Source organism: Sarcophilus harrisii, chromosome 5 (genome assembly GCF_902635505.1).
Source record: "Sarcophilus harrisii chromosome 5, mSarHar1.11, whole genome shotgun sequence".
Classification (NCBI taxonomy): Eukaryota; Metazoa; Chordata; class Mammalia; order Dasyuromorphia; family Dasyuridae; genus Sarcophilus; species Sarcophilus harrisii.
In genome coordinates this window covers 271,513,315-271,539,128 of record NC_045430.1, presented here as the reverse complement: position 1 = coordinate 271,539,128, position 25,814 = coordinate 271,513,315, and the positions used below count along the sequence as shown (strand labels likewise).

General features: G+C 40.8%; 1 protein-coding gene and 1 long non-coding RNA gene across 2 annotated transcripts in view; one reads left to right on the top strand and one right to left on the bottom strand.

Moving 5' to 3' along the window:
• The window catches only part of JAZF1 (JAZF zinc finger 1), a 235,255-nt gene extending 222,056 nt beyond the window's left edge, over positions 1 to 13,199 (bottom strand). The window contains exon 1 of the mRNA XM_031940523.1: positions 13,124 to 13,199. The gene's annotated coding sequence lies outside the window, so the exon portion shown is untranslated. The remainder of the gene's footprint in view (positions 1 to 13,123) is intronic.
• Positions 13,200 to 13,558: 359 nt separating this feature from the next.
• On the top strand, positions 13,559 to 24,461 carry LOC116419317. Its single transcript, XR_004229587.1, has 3 exons — positions 13,559 to 13,729; positions 15,480 to 15,536; positions 23,154 to 24,461. It is a non-coding gene; the product is annotated as an uncharacterized LOC116419317 (long non-coding RNA).
• Positions 24,462 to 25,814: the final 1,353 nt, after the last annotated feature.

Genomic DNA, 25,814 nt, shown 5'->3' with positions numbered 1-25,814 from the left:
GGTGGGGGGGAAAGGAGGAAAATTTGGAACAGAAGGTTTTGCAATGGTCAATGTTGAAAAATTACCCAAGCATATGCTTTGTAAATATAATCAATAACAATTAAAATAATAATTAAAATGATAATTAACAAATGATAATTATTAATTAAATAATTCATTATATGGTGATTAAATGAAAGTAATTAAATAATGATTATTAAATAATTTTAAAAGAAAATCAAATCTAAATAAATAAATGCTTGTCAAGAGTAGTAATAATTAATATAAATTATGATTAATAATAATTTTAAAAAGAAAATCTCAAAAATAAACAAATACACTTGCCTAAATAAAATTTCCTATTCACTTCAAAACAAAAAAAAGAAAGAAAGCAATCTGGTTAGGCACACCAAGTTTCACACTTCTGCTTTAAATTCTCTTATAGAAATCTACTTGATTCAAAGTTATTTCTGTAAATTGCCAATTTGTTTAGCATATTCGTGAACCTTTATAGAACCTCTTTGAAAGACCCTAGAACCATTCATCTTTCTCTAGATGCTTTAGAGTCAGGAACCTGTGGTCCACTATTGTTGGGCAGCTTTGTTAGGGCATTTTCCAAATCCAATTAGTTCATTAAAAAAATTTGAAAGTATGCATTGACTAGGATTGTACAGATGCTAAATGCTCTAAGTGTGTTCTCATTTCATCTTGATTTCAGGCCACCAAGAAGTCTCTCGTCATCCCCATCCATAGCTTTCTGTTTTGTACTTGTGTCTTGTTTGGCGGAGTCTAAAAGAATTTAAAAGTAACTTTTACCCATCAGTTTCACATGGTTTCTGGCTTCAAAATGGAGGTTTTTATTTTTTACCTTCCCTTGGCCCACGTTAAACATTTAACTTATCAGGTCTCAATGACACTGTAATATCATTAGAGGAAGATCAGTATCAAATGGAGAAAATATCAAGTGTAATTTGGTGGAACCACGTTAGTTATCTGTGTCCACTGAAGAGTTACTTTTTGTTTTGGTACGACTAAGTGATACTTAGTTCTCTTTAGGAGAATTGAACATTTGTTTAAGGTTAGTTGGAACCATCACAGGTTCTGAAAAATTTCAGATTTACTTCTGTTGTTACTGTTACTATCATTATGATAGTGAATAAAGAGGAAGAAAATAAATTTAAAGTAACTGAGGTCTTCCACTATGATTATAGGGTCAGAGAATAGAAAGGAAAGATAATAGCTAAAATTTGTATAGTATTTACTATATTGTGCTTTATAATAACTTATCTCATTTGTTCTTCATAACCAGGGGTGTCAGATACTGTTATTTCCATTTTACAGATGAGGTAAATAACAGGGATTTGTACAACTACTGTCCGATACTGGATTTGAAGGCTTTTCCTGACTTTGGGCCTGGTGCTCTATCCATTGAGTCACCTAGCAGCTCCAAATGGAGGTAAGACTCGAAAAATATGGAGACTTTTCACCAAAGTAAGTCCAACTTGTGGACAGGCAGCATGATGTAGTTGATAGGGACACAGAACTTGGGATCAGAAAGTAATGAGTTCAAATCCCACCAGAAGTATTTCACTGCGTAATCTTCATATCTTCTGGACTTCACTATAAAATGAAGGAAAAGGCCTCTAAAGACTCTTCTTCCTTGTTGCCTGAGGTCCAGAGAGGTCATTCACCTACCCAAAGTCATACTGGCTACAAATGTAGTCCATTTTCCACTGTCCAAGAGGCATAGAAGGCAAGGAGAAGGTACCTAGTTCCACCATAATTTATCATTTGACCTCCCAACAGCCTGTGAAGTAATTTTATCCTCATTTAATAGCAAGAAACTATATCTAAGAAATTGGTCGTGTAGCTAGTAAGGGTCAGAAATGGGATTTGAATTCAGATTCCCTGCAGCTTTTTAAAACAGGCCAGAACTAAGGAATAGATTAGTTGATCAGTGGAATAGGTTAGATTCAAGGGATAAAACAGTCAACAAATATAGCAACCTAGTCTTTGACAAACCCAAAGATCCCAGCTTTTGGGATAAGAACTTACTGTTTGATAAAAATTGCTGGGAAAATTGGAAACTAATATGGCAGAAACTAGGCATTGATCCATACTTAACGCCGTACACCAAGATAAGGTCAAAATGGGTTCATGACCTAGGCATAAAGAATGAAATTATTAATAAATTAGAGGAACATAGGATAGTTTACCTCTCAGACCTGTGGAAGGGGAAGGTCTTTATGACCAAAGCAGAACTAGAGATCATTACTGATCACAAAATAGAAAATTTCGATTATACCAAACTGAAAAGTTTTTGTACAAACAAAACTAATGCAGACAAGATTAGAAGGGAAGCAATAAACTGGGAAAATATTTTTATAGTCAAAGGTTCTGATAAAGGCCTCATTTCCAAAATATATAGAGAATTAACTCTAATTTATAAAAAAAAAAAATCAAGCCATTCTCCAGTTGAAAAATGGTCAAAGGATATGAGACAATTCTCAGAGGAAGAAATTGAAACTATTTCTAGTCATTATTAATCAGAGAAATGCAAATTAAGACAACTCTAAGATACCACTACACACCTGTCAGACTGGCTAAGATGACAGGAAAAAATAATGATGATTGTTGGAGGGGATGTGGGAAAACTGGGACATTGAGGCATTGTTGGCGGAGTTGTGAACGAATCCAACCATTCTGGAGAGTAGTTTGGAACTATGCTCAAAAAGTTATCAAACTGTGCATACCCTTTGATCCAGCAGTGTGTCTACTGGGCTTATATCCCAAAGAGATCATGAAGGGAAAGGGACCTGTATGTGCCAAAATATTTGTGACAGCTCTGTAGTGGCCAGAAACTGGAAACTGCTGCCCATCAATTGGAGAATGGTGGGTAAGTGATGGTATATTAATATTATGGAATATTATTGTTCTGTAAGATATGACCAACAGGAGGATTTCAGAAAGGCCTGGAGAGACTTACACGAACTGATGCTGAGTGAAATGAGCAGGACCAGGAGATCATTATATACTTCAACAACAATACTATATGACGACCAGTTCTGATGGACCTGGCCATCCTCAGCAACGAGATCAACCAAATCATTTCCAATGGAGCAGCAATGAACCGAACCAGCTACGCCCAGAGAAAGAACTCTGGGAGATGACTAAAAACCATTACATTGATTTCCCAATCCCTATATTCATGCCCACCTGCATTTTTTATTTCCTTCACAAGATAATTGTACAATATTTCAGAGTCCGATTCTTTTTGTACAGCAAAAATAAGTTTGGTCATGTATACTTATTGTGTATCTAATTTATATATTAATATATTTAACATCTACTGGTCATCCTGCCATCTGGGGGAGGGGGTGGGGGGTAAGAGGTGAAAAATTGGAACAAGAGGTTTGGCAATTGTTAATGCTGTAAAGTTACCCATACATATAACCTGTAAATAAAAAGCTATTAAAAAAAAACCACACACACAAAACAAAACAAAAAACAAACAGGCCAGAAGAGTATATTTGTGATTTGTTCCTAAAATCAAGTGATCTAAGGAGAAGAAAATAGGACACAGAAAAACCAGACCTCCTTTAGGAGGTAGGCTGCCTCTTTGGCTGGCCTGATCTCGTTTCTCCTTCTTCCACTTTTTTTTTGGCTGAGGCAGTTAGGGTTAAGTGACTTGCCCAGGGTCATATAGCTAGGAAGCTGTAATTGTCCGAGATCAGATTTGAACTTGGATCCTCCTGACTTCAGGGCTGGTGCTCTATCTACTACACCACCCAGCTGTCCCCTGTAGCATCCTTCTGAAACTGCCCCTTCAGCTGGCCTTTTTACAATGAGAAAGCAGGACTGAGAAAATACTCTCAGATTTAGCAATTGATCAATCATTGGTAATCTGGAAAGAAGTTTCTGATTAGTGATGAGGTTAGAAGGTAGATTTAAAAAAAAAAAAGTATCTGAGAAAGACAAAGTGAAAAAATGGAGGCAACAAGTCAAAATAGCTTCTAGAGGCTATTTGGCCTTGAAGGAGAAGAGACGTAGAAGATGACAGCATCAGAGGAAGGTCTTCCAAAGATGGAGATCTGCATCTATTCCAAGGCAGTAGGGCAGCAGATAAGGAAAAAATGAACATTCAAGACGATTGTGGGGGGGGGGGTATCTTGTGGACATGGGAAGAGATGAAATCAAGAGCCCAAGTAGAAGGATGACCATCAACCAGGAAGAAGACCATCTTTTTCAGAGACTGGCAAACATGGGGAGATAAGGGAAGATGCTAAAGTGATCCAAGTTAAAGAACGGAGATTAGAGAGCTCTATGTTCGGTCTCCATTTTGTGTTTTTTTTAGTGAAACCTTTTTGATGGGGTCCTGTGCTTAGACAGAACAGATATACGTGGTATGGGTGGTTTGAGGGGAGAAGAGAAGATCTAAATAGATCTAAGGGAGTGGGATAAGGTGTTAACAAGACAGTTTCAAAAACCACATGAAACCAAGCTTCTGAATAGAGTCTGATGGGATTCAACCACTCTCCAGCTCAAGATAAACTGAAAAAACTGCAAGAAAAGTCAGTCTCACTGGGGTGACAAGAGTATTCAGCCCAGGTCAGATAGAATCTGGGAAAGCTGGGGAGAGGGTCTTCAGCATGGCAAATCATAAGATTCCAATTCCTGGCTCAGTAAAGGAGCCAGTCAATGGGACTGCTGCCGCTGCTGCTAAAAACCTTCAAAGATGGTTTAACATCCCCCCTTCTAAAACCCTGTGTTCCAAATTTCTCCCTCCTCTTCTTGCAAAAAAAAAAATACAAAATTACAAAAAATAATCAAGTTAGTAAGAAGACTTTAGAAAAGTTTTGAAGCAGGAGCCTTTAACATCCAGGTTAATAGGGAAGAAATTTCCCTTCTTTCCTGCTTTGAGAAAGAGAAAATGATCACCACACAATCTTGCTCTAGTCCCAAAGCAACTGACCCTGCTACATGATGTTTAGACATGAGGAAAACGTAGCCAGTGGGAACTGATTTGTCTGACTTTGGCCTCTATTTTTAACATTATTCTATTTATAAGGAGATTCCACAGACTCTCTGTAACCTGCTCTGTGGAGTATTGGGCATAGGATTGAAATGTAAATAGGGTATGAAGTCATCAGGGCTTTGAGTCCCAACTGCTGGATGCAGGATTGTTTAAAAAGGAAGACAGATAGTCAGAGATGGATAAACAGAGAAGCAAAGAGAAATAGACAAATAGACACAGAAATTCAGGGAGATAGACTGAGCAAGACTGAGAGACGGGCAGAAACAGATAGATTGCTAGATACCAAATTAAATTAAGATAATTAGTGTGAGAAAGGATGGCATAGTGGATAGGGACATTACTTGGAATTGAAATCCTGTCTCAGTCATTTACTAGTTGTGTGACCCTGAGTAAGTCACTTCAGTTGTCTGGACCTCAGTTTCCTCATGTGTAAGAAGGGATTTGATTCAATAGATAGGAGAAAAAAAACAAAACAAGAATTTATTAAGTGCTTGCTATATTCCAGGCAGGAGTGGCCAGGTAGCATAGAATACCAGGCCTGGAATCAGGAAGATTCATGTTCATGAGTTCAAATCTAGTTTCAAATACTAGGTGTGCCACCTTGGGGAAGTCACTTAACCTTGTTTTCCTCAGTTTCTTTATCTGTAAAATGAACTAGAAAAGGAAATGGCAAATCAGTTTAGTATTTTGGCCAAGAAAGCTCCAGATGTGATAATGAAGTATCAGATATGACTGAAATAACTGAACAACAAATATTCAGGCAGTATATTAAGTACTTTGCAAATTTTATTTCATCCTCACAACTGCCTTGAGGGGTGGGGTAGATGCTATTGTTATTCTACCTTTTATAGTAGAGAAAACTGAGGTAAACAGAGGTTAAGTGATACAGGGTCACACAGCTAGTAAGTATCTGAAGGCAGATTTGAACTTGCCCTCCAAGCTTAGTGCTCTATCCACTGAACCAGCTGGCTACCTCAGTCTCAGGTTCCGGTAAGGTCTGAATCCACAATCCTATGGGAATCTCAAATCTAAGCAGACCCGAATCCAAGCTCTTCCCCAACTTCTATTCTGTCCCAAACTGACTACTTAACTTTCTGGGAAACTGAGACATTTCAAAGGAGAGGAACTCACATTAGCAATGAGATTCTCCTCGCCAGAGAATTCCCTATACTAAGGGAATCTCAAATCTGATTTGGATTCTTCTCCCCCCCCCACCCTTAATTTTTATTAATCTTTTTGTTTATAAAACATATGCACGGGTAATTTTTCAACACTAACCCTTGCGAAACCTTCTGTTCCAAATTTTTCCCTCCTTTCCCCCACCCCCTCCCCTAGATGGCAGGTAGTCTAATACATGTTAAATACATTAATGTATGTTAAATCCAATATACGTATAAATATTTATACGGTTATCTTGTTGCACAAGAAAAATTGGATCTAGAAAAAAAAAACCTAAGGAAAATAAAATGCAAGCTAACATCAACAGAAAGTATGATAATGCTATGTTGTGTTCCATACTCAGTTCCCACAATCCTCTGAGTGTAGCTGGTTCTCCCCATCACTGAAGAACTGGAACTAGTTTGAATCATTTCATTATCAGAGAGCCATGTCCATCAGAATTGATTATCATATAATCTTTTTGTTGCCTTGTACAATGATCTCCTGGTCCTGCTTATTTCACTCAGCATCAGTTCATGTAAGTCTCTCCAGGCCTTTCTGAAATCCTCCTGCTGGTCGTTTCTTACAGAACAAGAATATTCCATAACATTCATATACTACAACTTATTCAGCCATTCTCCAATTAATGGGCATCCACTCAGTTTTTCTAGTTTCTTGACACTGGAAAGAAGGCTGCCACAAACACTTTTGCAAATGTGGGTCCCTTTCCCTTCTTTAAGATCTTTGGGATGCAAGCCAAGTAGAAGCAATGCTGTGTCCAAAGGTATGAACAGAATTTCTGAAGGCCATGACAAGAAAAAAAAAAATCAGCCTGGATAGCATTCTACAAGAGGTCATTAAGGAGAATTGCCTCAATATTCTAGAAACATATGAGGAAATATTCATTGAAAGAATCAATTGGTCACCTCTGAAAAGAGATCCCACAAGAAACTCCAAAGAACATGGTTGTGAAACTCAAATTACAATCTCAAGGAAAAAATACTGCAAGCTGCCAGACAAAAGCAGCTCAAATATCAAGGAACAACACCCAGGATTACTCAGGCTCTGGCAGCTTCTACAATGAAGAATTGGAGAGCCTGAAATACCATATTCCAAAAGGCAAAGGATGGGGAGTTACAACCAAGAATTAACTACCCAATGAGACTCATCTTTCTGGGGAGGAGATGGCACTTCAATGAAGTGAATCATTTCTATTGAAAAAACTAAACTAAACAAAGTCTAATCTATAAACACAGGATTCAAGAGAAGAAAAAGGTAAACAGGGGTAAAATATATTGTTTTAAGGTTAAACTGTTTACATCCCTAGATGGGAAAAACAATATTTAACTCTTGACAACTACATCTATCATAGGACAGGGTAATCACACACTAAGGGTATTGTTGTGAATGGACTCAGATGTAATGAAAAAGAAAAAGACATTAAGGGGTTGAAAAAAGTCTGTACTGGAAAAAGAAAAGGGGAGGTATAATGGGACAATTAGTTCACATGAAAAAGTACAAAAGACCTATTAGAATTGATGGAAAGAGGTGGGGTGAACATTGTCTGACAATCTAAGTTTTGGCTCTAAGAGGGAATAACAATTATTCACTTGAGTATACAAATGTATCTAACTCTATAAAGAAGTAGGAGAAAAGGGAAAGGAAAGGGAGGGACAGCATTGAAGGAAGGGCAGAAATACTAGGGGAAAAGGTAAGAGGAGGGAAGAAGTGATAGAAGGTAAGGTGGATTAAAAAAAAAGCACTAGAAAGAAAAGGGAAGGGGTAATAGGAGATAAAGTGTGTGGGGTGGGTAAAAAAAAAACCACATATTACTAAGGGCAGTATTGACAAAGACAAAAAGTAAATACAGGGGAGAAAATAGAATGGAGTGAAATATAGAGCTGGTAATCATAACTGAATGTGAATGGAACGAATTCTTCCATAAACTGGAAAAGAATAGCAGAGTGCATTAAAAAAATAGAATCTTGTAAAGAAGATTTTGTAGCAAACACATTTGACAAACATACAGAATAAAGTTAAAAGGCTGGAACATAAATTATGCTGAAGAAAAAAAAAAGCAGAGGTAGAATTTCTAATATCAGATAAAGCAAAAGTAAAAATAGCTCTTATAAAAAGATAAGAAAGGAAAGTATCTTGATAAAGGGTACCCTAAATAATGAAGAAGTAATGTTATTAAATGAATGTGTACCAAATGATAGAGCAGGCAAATACCTAGAGAATATTTTAAGCCACTTATAGGAAGAAATAGATAGTGAAGCTATTCTAGTGGGGGACCTCAACTTTACCCTCTCAGAATCAGACAAATCTAACCATAAAATAAAGAAAGAAACTAGGGAGGTCAATAGGATCCTACAAAACGCCGGTATCATAGACTTCTGGAGAAAACTGAATAGGGACAGAAAGGAATATACCTCTCAGCAGAACATGATTCCTACATAAAAATTGATCGTGTATTAGAGCATAAAAACCACAATCAAATGCAAAACAGGAAGAAATAGTGCTTCCTTTTCAGACCACAATGCGATAAAATTATATTCAATGAAGTGCCAGAGAGACTAAAAACCAATTTGAAGTTAAATAACCCAATTCTAAAAAAATGAGTGGGTCAAACAAGAAATCACAGAAACAATCCATGATTTCATCCACTGTTTCATTATCATTTACAAATGAAACATAGCAAAAGCTATGGGATGCAGCCAAAGTTGTTCTTGGTGGAAATAGAGAAAAATCAATGAATTAGGCATGCAACTAAAAAAGCTAGAACAAGTTACAAAGCCCCAATTATATACTGAATTACAAATTCTGAACCTCAAAGGAGAGATTAATAATAGAAACTAAGAAAACAACTGAATAAAATAGTTGTTTTATGAAAAAAAACCAAATGGATAAAATCTTTGGTTAATTTAATCAGAAAAGGGAAAGAAAAACCAAATCACCAGCATCAAAAATGAAAGGAATGACCTCACCACCAATGAAAAAGAAATTAAAGCAATAATTAGGAACTATTTTGCCCAGCTCTATGGCAACCATTCTGACAAACTGAAATGATGAATATTTACAAAAAATATAAATTACTCAGATTAACAAAAGAGGAAATAAAATGCTTATAGTCCCATTTTAGAAAAAGAAATTGAACAAGTCATTAATGAACTTTCTAAGGAAATCTTCAAGGCCAGATGGATTCACAAGTGAATTCTACCAAACATTAAAAAATAATAATAATTCCAATACTATGTAAACTATTTGCAAAAAGGAGTACTGCCAAATTACTTCTATGACAAGTATGTAACTGATACTTAAACCAGGAAGAGCCAAAACAAAATTATAGACTAATTTTCCTATTGGATAGTGATGCAAAAAGTTTAAATAAAATAAAGAGATTATAGCAACTTGCCAATAGGATCATACACTATGACCAAGTGGGATTTATACCAGGAATGCAGGGTTGATACAGTATTGGGAAAATCATAATTGACCATATCAATAACAAAACCAACAAGATCAGATGATCTCAATAGATGCAGGAAAAAGTTTTTCAAAACATAGCACCCATTTCTATTAAATACTAGAGAGCACAGGGATAAAGGGAGCTTTCCTTAAAATAATAAACAGTATCTAAAACCCACACAAGTATCATTTATAATGAAGAGAAGCTGAACACATTCCTAACAAGATCAGGAATAAAACAAAAATGCCCATTATCATTATTCAACATTGTACTAGAAATGTTGACTTTAATAAAAGAAAAAAATTAAAGGAACTAGAATAGGCAATGAGGAAATAAAACTCACTTTCAAGATGATATAATGATATACTTAGAGAATCCTAGAAAATCATCCAAAAATCTATAGGAAGCAATTCAGCTTTAGCAAAGTCGCAGGATATAAAATAAAACCACATAAAATCAGCATTTCTAACATTACTGACAAAGCCCATCAGCAACAGATGAAGAAAATCCATTTAAAATTACTGTAGACAAAAAATACTTAGGGGTCTACCTGCCAAGACTATGAACTATGAATACAATTACAAATTACTTCCCATACAAATAAAGTCAGATCTAAACAATTGGAAAATAGTTGTTCATGTGCTAGACCCTGAAGACTTTGGCAAAAAACAAAACATTTTCTGTCCTCAAAATTTGCTTTCAGTTGGGAAAAACTCATTAAATCTGCAACTTCAGGTTTTAAATATATTTTAAAATTTAAACATTCATTTTAAAGATTTTGGAGTTCTATGTTCTCCCCTTTCCTCCAGCCCCTACCCACCCACTAAAAAGCAAGCAATATGATAGCTGTTACACTTGCTAAGTCATGTAAAACATTTGTATTTTAGATATGTTTAAAAAAAAAAAAAAAAAGGCAGAAGCAGCAAGAATCAAAGTGAGGAAACCTGCTTCAATCGACATTGAGCACCCGAGTTCTCTCTGGAGATGGAGAACATTTTTCATTGTCCTCTGGAATAGTTTTGGAAGATCAGATCAATTAGTCTATTAACAAAATTATGGTTACTGTGCACCAGGGTGAACATATGATTTCATTGGGTTCTTCCAGGGAAGAAACACCCTCCAAAAGTCTGATTTGTTCAAATGAGAGGTGTCTGGGACACTAGGAAGTTAAGGATCCCACAGAAACTGGATGTGACGGGAAGCCAGACCAACTCTCTGCCATGCTGATTCTCTGACACAGTGGGTATGCATAGTGGTTTTGGGGGGAGAGATGATCGATCAGAGGCTTAAGATAGGGAATAACCTTTGAGCTCATCTGCAATGATAATTGACATTTGTAGAGGCCTTTCAAATTTCCAAAGGACTTTATATCTTATTTCTTGTGATTGAGGCAGGCGAGGAGAGAGGGCATTCCAGGCAAGGCGGGTAGGGAACAGCCAGCTGTCCAGTTTGGCCAGAGCACAGAGCACGTGGAGTAGAAGAATGTTCAATAGACTTAGGGACAGATGGTTCGGGACTTCACATGCCAGAAAAGACTTGGCTTTTGATCCCAAAGGGAAGCGAGCCATCAGAGCTTCTTGATCAGGAAGCTGTGCTTTACAGAAATCAATAGGAGAGATGTGTGGTGGATGGATTAGAGAGCGGAAAGCCCAGGGAAGAGGCTGCTGGGATAGTGGGGGGTGAATGAGCAGTAATGTGAATGTAAGGAAGGCGACCAATGGGAGGGATGTTTGGGAGAATTGGCAGGGCTTAGTGAATGGTCAGCTATGAGAAATGAGGGAGAGAGAATGAAGAGCTCAGGCCGACTCCAAGCTTTCAAACCTGGGGGATGAAGATGGGGGGTGGTCTCAACAGAAACAGGGATGATAGTCAGAAGGCTTATTGGGGTGTCTGAAGATCATGAGTTCCACGCTAGACAAATTAAGTTTGAGCTTTCTGAGGGACATCCAGAATTGGAGATATGGGCCTGGAGCTCAGAAGAGAGGCTGCAGAAAGCCAAGTTAAACCCATGGTAAACTGAGAACTTGAAGGATACCAGATGGGGTTCAGGTTTTCCCCAAGCTCCCAATTTATTTTCTTCCTCGAGTCAGAATCCTGAGGAGCCAAGACTCCCAGAATTTTATACTTGTGTGGGGCCTCCCCAGCAAACATCCAGTTATGCTTGTAATAGAATCTATCCTACAACACACAACAAATGGTCATTCATTTTTGCCATGAAAACCTCCCGTGAGGGCTGCTTCCCCAGCAGGAATAGCTCCGAGTGTTCAAAATTCTCTAGTAAAAGATTCTGGGTTCAGAACTCAGAAGTCCCTTTACTTCTCAGAATAAGAATTTGTTTATCTGTAAAATGGGCATAAAGATAAAAAACACACACACACACACACACACACACCTTGAAAAAGGAATGCTAGAGTGGTTAGCTCCTGAAGCTATATCTCCTCTCCATTTTGCATATGGAGAAACTGAGGCTCAGGTGACCCATGTGTAACCTCAGAGGCAAGCCTAAAACTCTCATTTGATTCATAATCTAAACCCCAAACTATTGGATAGGTATGTATATACACACACACACGCCTTCAATTTCACACTTCAAGTCTCTTGAAAATTCTCCCTATAGTTTACAAGTCAAATCCAAATAATAGAAAGGTTGGGGACATCAGGAAAATGATTTTTTTTGTGGATGACAAAGAAAATCCCCTCATCTGCATCCAGGATGGAAAATAAGCACTCCCCAGTCTCCAAGGACATTCGTACTCCCACCTATTTGCCTCTTGTTGACACATTTGCCTCTTTTAAGAGAGGGCTGTTTGGTCACTTAGGCTGGGGAACATCTAGCTGAGCTAGACAAATCTCTATTCCTTTATCATATCTTATTGCCTTGTCAAGAGCTGAATAAAAGTGAGTTATGTAAGCTCTGGGGCCCAATCCTCCTGCTCCCAATGCTCACCCATGATGACCTTGACATTCTGGGGAAATTCAAGGGTCTCTACTCACTTTGGTAACTGTCAGGAACTGATTTTTCAAGTGCAAATAAATGAATTTTAGAATTGGAGAGCTGGCAATGGACAGAATCATCCGTCTCGGGGGTTAGAGTCCGGAGCCGACCTCACCAGTCAATTGGCATTCTGTCCTATAGCTCTATTGCTTCCAGCTGTTTTGCAGACTTCCTGCCCGTCAGAAGGGAGACCAAAGGAAAGGATACTGCTGAATTCCTACCCATTTATCACCACAGCTGGAGAACAGCTCCCAGAGCATGATGGTCAAGTGATGATGGCTCAGGGCTGCCATTTCTATATGTAACAGGAACACATTAGTAGCTCAAGGAAGGGACACAGAGTCCCCCCAGCTAAACTAAGAACATTATTAGGGAGTCGGCGAGGGTAAAATTTCAACTTCAACTTAACAGACATTTTGGAGGATATGATAAAAGTAAAAACAACAAAAACAAAAAACAAACAAAAAAAAGCGCCTCTTTTACTTACTGAGTGGGAGAGCTTGGGCAAGTGTTTCCAGGTGGTTCTCAGGGCCTAGGAGGACTCCACCGTCGTTGATTGGAGGATGACATTAAGAGGGTGACACAAGGTTTGGAAGTCCTCTCCCCTTCAAAGCTATTAAAAGTCTCCTTCAAGTCACGGACCAGGCATGAGGTTTCGGGGCTCTGTGGCAGCTCCCCAAGCCATTCCTTCTCTGCCAGTGAACCTCTGGACTTCTGATGAATTCATTGAAGAGTCCTGTGACTTTTATACCAGTCCCCCAGGCTGTTGATGAGTTTCCTCAGCCAATCAGAACACTTGCAACCATCAGCCTGGATGACCAAATTGCTTGATTGAGAAGGATTCTCACCTGATTAAGGTAACAGGGCATTTTAATCACTTAAATAGAGTGATCCAATTTACCCAATCAACCCCTGCTCTTGTACAAGTAATTAATTTCAGCAAGAGGAAAGAGAGAAAGAAGGAAGACATTTTATAGGAGGGATCTTTGAGCTGAGCCTCAGGGGTACTGGGGTTCCAAGAGGAGGAGGAAGAGTTTAATATCCTATTAATCTCTGAATGTATTGCTCCCTTATCTACAGTTCCCTTGCCCTGGTAAGCAAGAATAAAAAAGAGCAAGAGGGGGGCAGTTTTAAGCAAAGCAAAATAACAAAACTGAATCAGTATATGTAGTATTACATTGTTCTTATTTCTTCTGCAAGGTTGAGCTTTTCATTGGACTTACACGGGATTCGGGTTTTGGCTTTGTTGCTGTTACTGTTCTTTCTGGTTATGTTTTTATACTCATTGTGGATGTCATTTTCTTGGTTTTTCCTACTTGAGTTCATTTAACCTTCCCATGCTTCTTTGAAGTCTCCGAGTTCAACATTTCTTATATCCTATACTCCAATTTGATGTTGAAGTGGATAGAGCTCTGAGCCTGGAGTGAGAAAAACTCATCTTCTTGAGTTCAAATCTGGTCTCAACTACTTGGGATCCTCCGCTGTGGGAGCCTGGGCAAGCCACTTAATCCCGTGTGCCTCAGTTTCCTCATCTGTAAAAATAGCTGGAGAAGGAAATGGCAAATACTCCGGTATCTCTGCCAAGAAAACCCCATGCAGTTTCATTCATTCTCAAGCCTTCATAAAGCACCCACTGTGTGCTTGTGCTCGGCAGTGGCTTTGAGGTCATATCCTGTCAGTGTCTAAATACCACTTAGATTCTGTGGGCCTGTTTCCTCACTATGCAGGGAGAGGTTTCTGCTTTGTTATTTAGGTTTCTGATTGTTCCTGGTAGTGGCTTTAGAGACATTTGGAGTCAGAGGTTCTGAGTTCAAATTTAGGTCACTTGCTGTGTGACTTTAGCCCCATTGTCTAATATCTCTGGGTCTTGTGTTCTTCATCTATAAAGTAAAAGGATTGGTAAAAAGTAAAAAGGAGTGGGTGCCGCTCAAGAGCCCTCCCAGATCCGTGACCACTTTATTAACCTCCTGTGGAGTGAATGCCTTACAAATCATGAAACATGAAATAATATTCTCTAAGGAGAGGTATAGGGACAGAACATCGGCTTAGGGAATTGGGGGGGGGGGTAAGAAGGCCGCCCACCAATGGGAGCCTGTACTTTCTTGGTAACTGAGAGCCTTGGCCCTTTGCTAGTAGCAGGACCCTGATCTGTCTTTGGGGAGCTACAGTTTAGGACAGGTACACGGATGGGTCCAATACAAAGGAAGGGGTGGGGGGCAATGGAGAGACTGGGCTGTATTCCAGGACAGATTGGGGGGGACAGAGACCCACCAGCTGGAGCTAGGAGTGAGATCAGGATCACTTCTAGGAGTTGAGCCTTGAAGGAAGAGAAAGATTTCAAATGAGTCCAAAGTAAGAAAAGATCAGCTCTGATGTTTGTCAGGGCAGGGGGTGACTCTGGGTTTGGAGGTGCTGCCAGTAAAGACCAAGCTCTGGTGGGTTCTCCAGGTTCTGGTGGGTTCTGCTTTGAGTAGTCTCAGCATCTACTTTCCAAGGACCAGCTCATCTGATTATGGATGGGCTCCTTGTTTGCTGATGGATTCTTTGGGCAGGGCAATCCCTGAGGGGAAGGGAAATGCAAAATAGCCCTTGGTGCCATGTCCACAGCACAGATAGAAGAAGAGCATTTGAAGAGACCTGAGAGGCCATCTGGTCGACCTCCCTCCCTGTACAATCAGGGAAACTGAGGCCCCGAGAATTCAATAAGACACAGGAAGAATATGGCCTCAAAGCCATCTCTGAGTACAGTCACACAATAGGTGCTTTACAAATGCTTGATGAATGAATGAAATGGAATGAACTTCATTCATTCTTTCTTTTTTTTTTTTTTCCATACATTGCAGCTATTGGAGGTAGGGGACCATACAAGGAAGAAGGAACCAAATGAATCCTCACCTCATGTAAGTGATTCTTTAAGTGGCTCACCCTTTTAAAACATGCCGACTGCCAATTTGTCTTTGTTCTTTCTCTAAGAAAGAAAAAAGAAGTTGTCTCTTGTTCTTGTAATGCTGCAGGACATTGCCAGAGCTCTGCAGTGAGTTATGGGGCCTGAGTAACTATTGGTGGCCCCATTCCTGTATGCTAACAGCTGTTCCCTACAGCAGACCTCTGGTCTCATGGCAGTTTCTTGGAATGGAAATCCTTGGACAGGCAGCCCAAGCCTGGCTCCTCTGCCTCTTGCTCCCTTCTTCCCTTCCTCATTGGGAGCCAGAGCTCAGGCTCATGATTTCGTCATTCATCTGTTGCCTCTGCCCCTTGTTTATTCCTCTCCTCAAACTCTAATCCTCTCTTTGAGCAACTCCCCCCTTGGTTGCTATGGAAATGATTATTTTGTGGCAAACAGAGGATGGTGACCCTAAGTCAGGAATCAACGAGGGGAGTGAAGAATTCTGGGAAAGGCACCCCCATTTCCCCCTTTCTGCCCTTCCAGTGTGTTCCTGATGAGTGAGATGCTCAAACAGCAGTTCATGACTGAAGGAGCGGGGGCTAAAGTTTAACCTTGTTTTTAAAAAGGTTTCTCATGAAGCAGTGATGTTTCTTTTTTCAAGTTCAAAGGATTTATACCTTAGAGCTGAAAAGCTGTCTGGTCCAAAGTACGAATTTTACAAATCAGGAAACTGAAACCCAAAGAGATGTAGGCCTGAGATCACAGAGGTACTGTGACGGAGCCGGATTCAAACCTGGGTCTCTTGACACCACATTCATTTTCAGGGATCTCGTGCCATTTGTACAGTAATTGGAACCTTGCACAGGTCTGGGGGATTGGGAACTAGGCAGGAAAACCCCTTTCTCTCTGTCTCTATCTTTTTCTGTATCTCTGTGTCTATGTGTGTATGTCTCTCTCAGTCTTTCTTTCTGTTTCTCTCTGTCTCCCTCTCTGTCTCTTTCTCAGTCTCCCTCTCTGTCTCTCTCTCTCTCTCATTCTCTCTGTCTTTCTCTTTCTATATAATTTGGAAGGCCTGGCCCCTTAAAGCTAGTAGTGTCTCTGATGTACACGGTAGGTGGTATTTCTTGGCCTTGTAAATGCCCACTGGAAAGTGAATTGAGTCTGGAATCTGTTGATCTGAGATTAATTTTATCCCTATTATTACTAATTGCACAGCTTTGGGCAAGTCACTTCATGTCCCTCTGCCTCAGTTTTCTCATTTGCAAAATGAGGGGGTTGAATTCACTGGACCCTGGGGTCCTTTCCAGCTTTAGATTTCTGAAACTTTTACTCTATTAAGTCTGGAGTAAAGATGGGAAGAGTTCCTGACTCCTAGTGCCCTCTTTGTTTTTTATATTTGTATTTATATCTTTTATATTCACATTAGGTTCTTCCTTGTGTCCCTTCTCCCAAAGAGACATCCCTTATAATAACACTTTTTTTAAGAGAGGAAAAGAGATCATCAAAACCAATTAAGACATAAAACATATCTTCGATACATGCAATGTTCCATTCCCACGATCCTTGACCTCGACAAAGAATCATCTTCTCTTATGTCTCCTTTGGGACCAAAGTTGTTCTCCATAATTTTCTACAATTTTTTATACAAAATTTGTACAAAATCTTGTGTGGTTGTGAATCTTACTTTTATATTGTTGTGATCATTGTGTATCTTATTTTGCTTTGCTTCCTTCATTCTGCATCCGTCCATTTAAATCTTAAGTTTCTCTGCTTTCATCCAGCTCATCACATCTCACAGTACAACAATGCTCTGTCCCATCTCCCATCGTCTGTTTAGCCATTCCCTGATGGGCAGGCCCCACACTCTAGGTCTTTGCTGTAATAAAAAGTGCTGCTATCTCTTTTGTGGTACATAGAACACCCCTATTCCCCACAGTGACTTCCTTGGGATTTATACCTAGCAGTGGAATTGCTACATTAAAGTTTATGGACAATTTAGTCATTTTCCTGTGACTCTGAGCAAAGAAATCCCTCAACTTCTCAACTGTTCCCAGAACTCTTTAAGACTGAAGCAGAAAATATGCTAATAGGCTTTATTTAGTAGGTGCATCTCCTCCCTGTGAATTCTCTATGCTGATGAAATCTTAGTTCTGGTTAAAAAAAAAAAAACACACACACACAACATATCATTATGGAGGCAGTTGGGTGGTCCAGTGCTTAAGGACACTGGACTTGGAAAGAGGAAGCTTCAGATACTTCCCAGCCGGAGGGCCCTGGATAAGTAATTTAACCTCTCTTAGTCTGTTTCTTCATCTGTAAAATGGGCATATTAGTAGCACCTATCTTACAGTGAGGATCAAATGAGGTGATATATATACTGTTATACTGTGCTTCTCTAGCCTTAAGAGTGCTAGATAAATACTAGTCATTATTATTTGTATTTGATAATAATAGCTGAAATGTCATAGAGCACTTGTGTTAAGTGCCAAGCACTTTACAACTATTGTCTCATTTGATTCTCCTGACAGTCTTGAGGAATGGATGCTATTTTCACCCCCATTTCACAGATAAGGAAAATGAGACCAACAGAGATTAAGTCATTTGCCCAGGGCCATCCAGCTAGGAAACATCTGTGGAATTTGAACTCAAGTCTTCCTGAGTCCTGCCCCTACCCACTGAGCCATCCAGCTGCTGTTTTATGTTATGTGTATGATGAGGGAAGGATGAAGCTGCCTTAACGTGGTCTAGATGTGCATCAACCCCCATTGCATAGGTACACGTCACTATTGTAGTTAAATTATATAATGCTTTCCAGTAGCAAGAGAATGTAGAGTATTAATGACGCATCCTCTCTGGGACTCAGTTTCCTCGTGTGTAACTTGAGGGAGTGGGACTAAATGGCTTCTTAGACCACTTACTATTAAATCCATGACCCATAAGGACATCTATGGTTTTTACCTTTCTTTGTATTCCAGATGCTTGGAAGAATGCCTGGCACTCTTAAATAAACACTTAATAAATGCTTGTTGGCCAGCTGATCTCATAGTTTCATGGAAGCCTCAATAAGTCTCATTATATTTTTATTTTATATTATTATTCTAATTTTACATTATAATTCTAATTGTATTATTTTATCTAATTACCTACCTAAAATACCTACCTAAATAGCTATCTAATTATAATTAATTTTATAATTCTAATTTTACATAAAAAGAAACTAAGGCTTAGTTCAGTTTTTGGCTTTCCTTCTTTTTCTCTTTCCCTCTCTCTGTCTCTCTCTCTCTCTCCTTCTGTCTGTCCCTCTCTCTCTTTTCCTCTGTCCCCTCCCTCTCTCTCTTTCCCCCTCTCCCTTTCTCTTTTTTCCTCTCCTCCTTCTTTCTCTCTGTCTCTGTCTTTTTCTCTTCCTCTTTGTCTCTTGCCCTAAAATCTCAAGTCTTCCCTGATTCCTCTTTTAGTTTCTCAGTCACCTCAGCATCCTTGCTAGCTCTATTTTCATTTCCAAAGTCCTGTTTGGTGTGATGACAGAATGACTTCTTCCTTTCCCTTTCTTTTATCCCACAGAATTTATTCATCATACTAGAGCCTCTCTTTATTTCATTAAGCTGTGTGTTTAGGAGGTTGTTTCCTTCAGCAGATTTCTTTCTTTTTAATTTTTGTGTGTGGCTACTTTAGTGCACTTTTTGCTATTCTGAGATGACAACAGGCGATCTTGCACATGATTCCACCATCTTGTTGGGCGTCTTCTGTGGAACTAAATTACCCACAGGACATTCTGACTATTTGAGTCACTCATGAGTTATAACAGCTCTAAGCTCTCGCTTTCCTGATATAATAGAGCTTCATTAATTCACAATTTGGGGCAACTCTATCAAGAAAGCCAGTGGCCACTTGTTGCCCTAGCCAGAGAGGCAGGGCAGCCAAGCTCGGAGAACTTCAAAGGGCCGGGGGGCTGCCCACAGCTTTCAGGAGGATTTGCCCAACCTGAAGCTGTCTGTAGGAGCATATAAAAAGCAAATATGTCACAGTTTAGGCTGGGGTTCTCCACGCTGGTCTTTATTCAATTGCCATAATACTCATTATGTTGGAACGAGGGTAGACAAGACCTTTAAGAAGGGACCGACTGAGCTTAGGACCAGTTGAGCAGTTCCCCTTCTTCAGACATTCTGTAATGATGCTAGGTGGTTGCCAGGAAGACCCAAAGAAGAGATGAACTTGGAACTCAGTGAAGCTGGGTAAGCAAGAAAGTCATGAGTCTAAGTACCTGGAAATGGAAGCTCCCTAGGGTTGTGGAGGCTCGATATGTCCTGGCCTGGCCTTCAGGCACGGGGTCCTTGATTACAGGGCTTGGAGATGTGTTTCTAGTATCAAGGATGCTGATAAGAAAGGAGAGCAAAAAGGACTTTAAGATCCCAGGATGTAAGTTCTGACCGGAGGGGCTGGTGGGCTTAGCTAGACGGAGGAAGGGAAGGAATGCACATTTATGAAGGAAATAAGAATTCTGAGGATAGTCTAAGCCCTGGGCCCAGAGTTTAGCTGGGGAAGGTTTGTTTTTTGTTTTTTTAAGGAGGAGGACATGGTAGCAAAAGTATCTGAGAATACTTATATTCCAGGGAAATGGGACCAACTTTGTTCTGTGCTCCCGAGTTGAAGACAAGGATGGTAGTATGGAAGGACAGGAGTCCATAGTCCACTTTGGGTAATTCTCATGATCTCTCTGTGCCTCAGTTTCCTCCTCTAAAAAACCAGGGGGTTGGATGAGATGGCCCGAGGTCCTTCTAGTTCCAGAATTATCAAAGAAGTCAAAGGACTTTGAAAGGGATGATTAAAAAGAAGTCAAGGGAGGCTTGCTTCCCACCAGCCACCCTTGCCCAGTGTACCACAGGCGGCGGTGGCTTCCCCTTCCCTAGAAGAGTCCTGTTCCGATGCCAATTGGGTCGGATCACCTCCGAAGAACCGTCCAGTTCTGTGGTGCTGGGGCTGGGTGAAAGGAGGAGGGCTAGGAAAGGGGAGCTGCTGCCTTGAGCCCGGCCAGGCTGATGCAACCACGCTGGATCGCCAAGGCCCGTGTCTTCAGTGGGGGGCCATGGTGACCAACATTGCAGGCCACCCCCCATCTTCAGTGGAGGCTGCAAAAGGAATCTCCCATCACACAGCAGGAGTCTGATCTCGGCCACTCGGGGGGTGGGCCAGTAGACAACACCTGCTGTATACCAGGCTCTGTGCTGAGGGCTGGCAATACGAATCCAAAAGGGAAACGGTTCCTGCCCTTGGAGGCTTCCATTGAACAGGAGGGTCAAAATTTACCAGCTGTCTGGATGATGGCAGCTATTTCCGGTCGCCCTATTTATCTACTTATTGGCTCCACCTCATCAAATTTCCTCAACTACTGATGATTTCCGTCCCATCGTTTGGACTATTTCTGTGCCTTTGGACAGATACCTAAGCTCCCTGGACCTCAGTCTCCCCTTCTGTGAAGTGAAGGGCTGGTCTGGGTGGCCTCCAAAGTTCCTTCCGGCTCTGGATTTAAGGAACCTACAAGAACACATGTGAAGTAAGTACAAGGTAATGGGGGGACACTAGTGCCAGGGTGAGGGTGCTGAGCACAAAAGGTTTCCTATGGAAGGTGAGCCTCTGAAGACCAAGATCTAGGATGAGAGAGAGTTTTTCTTTTTTCTTTTTTTTTTTTAGTATCTTTTTTTTTATTATAACTTTTTATTGACAGAGCCCACGCCTGAGTAATTTTTTACAACATTATCCCTTGCACTCACTTCTGTTCTGACTTTTCCCCTCCCTCCCTCCACCCCCTCCTCCAGATGGCAAGCAGTCCTATCTATACATGTTAAATATGTCACAGTCTAGCCTAGTACAATCTATGTGTGCAGAACCGAACTGTTCTCTTGTTGCTCAGGGAGAATTGGATTTAGAAGGTAAAAATAACCCGGGAGGAAAAACAAAAATGCAAACAGTTTATATTCATTTCCCAGTGTTCTTTCTCTGGGTGTAGCTGCTTTTGTCCATCGTTGATCGATTGGAACTGAATTAGATCTTCTCTTTGTCGAAGAAATCCACTTCCATCAGAATACATCCTCAGACAGTATTGTTGTTGAAGTGTATAATGATCTCCTGGTCCTGCTCATTTCACTCAGCATCAGTGATAAGAGAGAGTTTCCCAGCATCCTCTTGCCAGTGAGCAGCAGGTTGAGCCAGGAGGCCTTGAATAAGGGACAGCAAATCTGATGGCCCTAGTGGCAAGCCCTTTCGGTTCCGGCCTGCATTGTGGCAGAGAGCCAATAGGAGATAAGAATCAGCGTGTTCCTCTTGGCCAGGTCCTGGATGCACAAGGGAGGGCTGGGAATTGGATTGGAGTAAGTGGCCCTTCAGGCTAAGGACAGATGCTCTGGAAATGAGAGCCACTCATGATGTGCCGGCTGATTCTGGGAAGGGGGAATGGCCAGGTGATTGTGGATCAGCCCTGCACTGAATGCCCCTGGGCAGAGAAAGGCTGCCATCCTCTCTCAGGAGGGCTTTGGAAGGGGAACTATGTTGGCCCAGTCGGGAAGGCCGGGCCTTGGAGTGGCCAAAGGGAGGCAGCCCCTGCTGCCAGTGGTTCCGATAAGGGCCCCAGCTTTGCTGCCTGTGGGCAGCATCGAAAGCAAAGAGCCCTGTTGTCCTGAGCCAGGCTTTGTCCTGAGGTGGGCATGAATCCCCTGGGAGGAGGAAAAGCAAGAGAGCCAGGGAAGATCTCATGGCGGGACAGGGAAGTTCTGGGGATCCAAAGGGCTTCCTCTGGGCAGCCACACTTGTGTTCTTCTGTGTCCCTGGGAAGTTATCGTTCAGTCACATCCAAGTCTTTGTGATACATGGACCACGGCACTCTGGGTCCTTCTGCCCACCACTGTCTCAAGCCATCCAAGCTCATGTTCACAGTTTCCATGACACCATCTGCCCATCTTGTCCTCAGCCCTCCCCTTTCCCTTCTGTCTGTCTTAACATCAAGGAGCTGTCGATTAATAAATATTTATTAAGCACTAACAAAGTGCAGGCACTGAGACCGTGTGAGCTGACTGTAAGCTGCTTGAGGTCTCGGGTGCAAAGTGGACCCAATGGGCTAGGAAGGGCTTACTGGGTCATCTCAAGAAGGTCAGGGCAGCTGCCTCCTTGATACTGTGTTCTGAGCCTTCACACAGGCCAAGAAATGACTAATACCATAATTATCATGCAAATATTAATTATAAAAATAAGAATATGTCAACAAGCATTTATTAAGTGCCTATTGTGTACTAGCCACTAATGTAAAGCCAGATTAAGTCCCTGACCTCAAGAGACTCACAGGCTAATGGAGGAGGCAATGTGTAAGCAGCCATATATGAGAGAATAAGCTGGAAATAATCTCAGAGGGATGGAGGACCTCAAATAGTCTTCATCTTGTTTTATGTGTCAACAAGCATTTATTAAGTGCCTACTATGTACCAGCCTGTAATGTAAAGCCCAATTAAATCCCTAACCTTAAGAGACTCACAGGCTAATGGAGGAGACAATGTGTGAGCAGCCATATATGAAAGAATAAGCTGGAAATAATCTCAGAGGGATGGTGGACCCCAAATAGTCTTCATCTTGTTTTACATGTTAGGTTCGATGACTGTACCTGTGCTGTTGAGGACTCTCCCTTGCCCAGTTTCGGTGGGACTGATCCAGGGTCAGCCGGCTCGAAGCGGGTCCTCCTGATGCCCAGCTAGATGCCTGGACCACCTGTACCTCCTGTCTCTGGGGCTCTTATCCCAAACCGCCACAAGATGTTGACAATGCTTTAGGTCGTAATGTTGGCTATTTCCGGGGCTAAAACCAGGTCCACATTCTTCCTTTGAAGAGGTAGAAATTCCAAACAAACACAGATGGTCGGGCTATAAACTTAATTAAAAATTCTCCTTTAATGGATGTTACGTTCAATACAGTTATGATGCCAAGAGAAATACACAAGAAATCCATTCAGCAGCCACATCCTGGTGCTGCGACATAGCCCGGGAACAGGCTGGAGAGCTGGGTATGTTTGCATTGGAGGAAGCGTGTGGGCGCGTATCTCTCTCTCTCTTTTCTTGGCTTGGCTGCCATCTTCCTAATGTTTTGACCAAGAAAAGATGGGTTTTAATTAAAATCTGGGGCCAGCCAGCTGTACATCTGCTCACTTTTCTATCCCAGTCTAGTCTTCCTTTAGGCCTTCTAAAATGCAGCTAACTGTGCGAGGGACTCTTCCCCGTGTCTGTAAATGGCGGCCAATCATTCTTCTATTTATTTATTGCTTAGAAGCATAAAGGAATGATAATATCTCCAAGGAGGTCCCAAATGGTTTCTTCTTTGGTGAAAACCATTTTTTCTTGATAGACTCAAAGAATTGTCAAGGTTTAATAGGATTTATCTAATCCAGTCCCCTCAACTCAGACGAGGAAACTGAGACCTAGAAAGAGGGAATAGTTCGCTGGAGATCTCACAGTAATTGTAAATGAGAAATCTGAGAGGAGACCCTGGTTTTCTCATTCATTGCCTAGCACTCTTTCTTTTTCTATTTTGACATCTAACAGCTCCGTTCTTCCCTAACCCATGAGAATCTTTTTTCCCAATGGGTATAGCCCTTATAACAACAAAAAAACAAACAGAAAAAAAAAGCAGATGACCGACAGCACGACTTTATGGGTACAGAATGTTCCACAAACTGTCAGACAAACTATCTCCCCTCCTTTGTTGATTAAGTGTTGCTGCATCTTCATTGGTGACGCAGAAAATAATAGAACATAATGAGCCTTAGGGGGAATAAAAGATCTACTTTAATAGTTATTTCACAAAATCCTGGTCCTGAATTTATCAGCTATGTCACCTTGGCCAAATCACTCTGCTTTCTGGCCTCTTCCCTCATCTATAAAAAGAGAGGGTTGGACTAAAACACCTTGGTGGCCGTCATTTGGATAGATTAGCTATTCCTCTTGCTTGGCCCCAGAGGGCACAACCAGCAGCAGGAAGATGACATCGCAGAGACAAATTCTACTTTATGATGCGAGGGAGGCAAAAACTTCCTAATTTTAGTTCCTGAAAGTTAAGGGCAGTTCGGGGACGCCACGGTGCATAAAGCACTCATCATCCTGGGTTCAAATCGGCTTCAGACACTTCCTAGCTGTGAAGCCCTGGCCAAGTCTGCTTCAGTTTCCTCATCTGTAAAATGAGTTGGGGAAGGAAATGGCCAACCCCTGCAGTGTTCTGCCAAGAAAACCTCACCTAGAGTCATAAAGAATCACGAGTGAGATGATGGAAAAGAAATAGAACTATCCCACACAGAAGGGGCTGACTGGGGAGGCAGCAGGTTCTTCCCCTCTTGGAGTCTGTCAAGCCCAGTGTGAATGGTCGGTCATACAAAGAAGCTGTCATCTCCGGGGTTGACTTCTGGGTTTTTTATGGTACTGGGGCTCTGAGACTTGACTTAGTCATTACTAGTGGAACTTATCTCAGAAGTTGTTGGGATGAATGAATAATATAACGTAAAGTTCTTTGTAAACTTGGAGGGGTTACAGAACCGTCATCCAGAGTTGGGGATTATTGGCGAGTGTGGAGTAGTTGACAGAGAACTGCCTTCAGGGTCAGGGTCTGGGTTTAGGAGTTACCTCTGACCCAAACTGGCTATGATCTTAGACATGCCTCCTGATCTCTTGGTGACAACCATCGAGGCAGTTGGGAGTATGGGACGTTCCTCCCCTAGGCTGATTGAATCCCAAATCCAGTCCTATCTTATCGATAAGTTAGCCCCTCATTAGTAATACCATCTGAGAGCAATATACCACACTGTGTCCTAAATCCTGTACCAACAACTAGTTTTTGATCTTGGATTAGGTAAAAATATCCCTGGAGAAACTTTGCCTTGTTCATTTCCATGTGGTTAAGTTCACAACTTTTCTTTTTTTAGTCTTTAATTTTTTTAATTAAATTTCCAAAATTCACAAAGCTCAGAGAAGATGTGTCAAAAATGGTCATCCTATTAATGAGGAACTTTGGCTTAAATGCTATTGATTGTTCATCTTTCGTTTTTGAAGAGAACCAATGACATCACACACTGATGTCTTGACTTGCCCATGAATTGGATTTAAATGAGGTAGAGCTATGCGAAATCATCAGCCTCATTATAACTAGTATCTATAAGTGTGTATGTATGCTCTTGCACATATATGTATATTTAAATGATAGATATTTATATGTATATTTATGGCAGATATATATAGTGTGTATGTATGTGTGTGTGTGTGTATGTCAG